The sequence below is a fragment of the Octopus bimaculoides genome, chromosome 15 (assembly GCF_046866305.1).
Source record: "Octopus bimaculoides isolate indiv1 chromosome 15, ASM4686630v1, whole genome shotgun sequence".
NCBI lineage: Eukaryota > Metazoa > Mollusca > Cephalopoda > Octopoda > Octopodidae > Octopus > Octopus bimaculoides.
The window spans coordinates 38,700,344-38,702,748 of NC_142942.1; the positions used below are offsets into that span (position 1 = coordinate 38,700,344).

General features: G+C 31.1%; 1 pseudogene; it reads left to right on the plus strand.

Annotated features, from left to right (window-relative positions):
* The first annotated feature begins 301 nt into the window (after positions 1 to 301).
* Positions 302 to 2,405, plus strand: LOC128249528 (chemotactile receptor for terpenes 1 pseudogene; annotated as a pseudogene).

Consider the following 2,405-nt stretch of genomic DNA (forward strand, 5'->3'; position numbering starts at 1 on the left):
ATCCTTGTTTGCATTGTTGAAACATTATTGTCATGATACTTTAAAAAAATATTGATACATATGACATTTTCTAGAACTTGTTTCTTTCAGGTTGCTGAATCACCGAGATACCCTGTATATTTATGGCATCAAAACATTTCTTCATTTATATCAAAGAAGACAGTCTGATGTTGTGTTCAGTTTTGAGACTGGAATTATAATACCAGATATAGATATATATATATATATATATATATATTTGTACTTGTATCTAAAAAATATGAAATAGAAAATAACTACTTATATAACAACATTCGAGGGAATATATAAATGGAAATAATTAAACAACTTTGACTCTTCAGATGGCAAATTACCTTCACATTTACACCTTATAATTTAAAGGAATAAATTGACCAGAACATTTTTCATATAGGTATTATACATTGCAAAACACTTTTTGAAAAGAAATACCGAGCATTTTACGATAATTCATTGTTTGTATACTGCATTTAAAGTTGGTTTTATGCTCCTGTTGAATGATTCAGCTCTATCGTTATCTAGATAACTTCTAGTATATCATCTTGCATCAATAACAAAGTGAATAACGCTCATTTACGCAAAATTTAATATAAACATTACAATATTAAAACATATCGATATTTAATAGAAACAGTTATCACAAGAGTTGAGATAAACTAATAGTTAACTCTCATTGAAATATAATTGATAATGATGTCCATAACATATTTTGTTTTCAGTTTGACTTCGATTATTTTAATAGTAAAATCTAATCCGACGCACGAGGATGAAAAACGATTGAAAGACAACCTGCTGTTGAATTACAGAAAAGATATAAGACCTGTTATTGATTTGTTTACTTCTGTCGATATATATACTGATTTGGATCTTCATACACTCTATGATTTGGACTTTGTAAATAACATACTCAAGGCTCGGTATATGATTGGGTCATATTGGACCGACGCATATCTAATCTGGAAACCATCAGAATATAACAATATTACAGAAATAAATTTACCAAGACAGGAAATATGGACCCCATCTCTTATAATGTGTAATTCAGTGAATGAACCAGATGATACGAATATCAATCAAGAAACCAAGATTTATTATGATGGAACTGTCGAGATGTGGTCACTTAAGTACATAGAGACCTATTGCCAAGTGAACGCTTATACGTATCCATTTGATGAGCATAAGTGCGAAATACATATATGCGTTGCTGTACAATCTATTCGTCAAACGAGAATACAAAAAATGTATTACAAGAATCTAAATGTTACAGAAAACTACAAGTGGGATATCAATATGTTTGGAGTGGTATTTCAAGAAAATGATGCGGGCAGTCAGGCATCTGCGGTGATGTATCTACGACGCAAACCTACAGTAGGAATCATAGCTATGCTGATTCCGACTGTAATGATGACTGTTTTAACCATTTTTGTATTTGTTCTGCCGCCTGAATCAGGAGAGAAAGTTTCTCTAGCTACGACAATATTTTTATCAAACGTTTTGTATCTTGTTGAAATCGATAAGAATACACCGAAAAATTCGAAATATCCGTCACTTCTCATGTTATATTTAATGTTATTGTCAATGTTAAGTGGTATGGTCACACTTGGATCGGTGGTTATAAGCAAGTTGTATGTTAATCGGTCATCCCGAGAAAAGAAATCGACAGACCGAAAGAAAAACAAATCTCAAAGTAACAACATTGCAGATATTTCAATAATTTCCATGGTAAAATCTGAATCTCTTGAAGGGGAACTTCAAAGTAAGAAAAAGAGAAATTGTATCTCCGACTACATAAGACTGGATGCCATATTCTTAAAAATTGGGATTGTTATATCGATTATAATTTCAATATTATTTACCACTTTGCTATTTACACCAATGGAGTAACAAGTTCAACAATATTTATTTCCAAATATTTCTCAGGAAACCCAGTATATTATCTGAGAAATGCTATGTTCGTTCAGGGGGAATAACAGAAAATTTAATGTTGGCTCAGTATTTCTTTAAAGATGGTGCACAAGAAATCTTTGGTCTTTAATCAAAAGTAATGATGGAGTGAATTAATGTTTACGCAAATAATGCTGGAATTTGAATATCAAGAATGATGGCAAACATTTTCATAATTGAAGAATTGTACGACATTTCACATAAGATTTATTGGCGTAAAACAGACAATCTGATGAGCGATATCTATGAATTATATATTCAAGATTATTTCTCCGTTACAACAAATAGAAATGCATTGGGTTGTATGAAAGTGCACAAGCCTTTAATGAACTCATCTTCAGAATATGAAAGTGGTGTCGTAGAGAATCAACGATTATTACGCCTGCTGTTTTGAGATATCCTCCTTATGACATTTTAAATAATTTCTTTGGTACTTATATGGA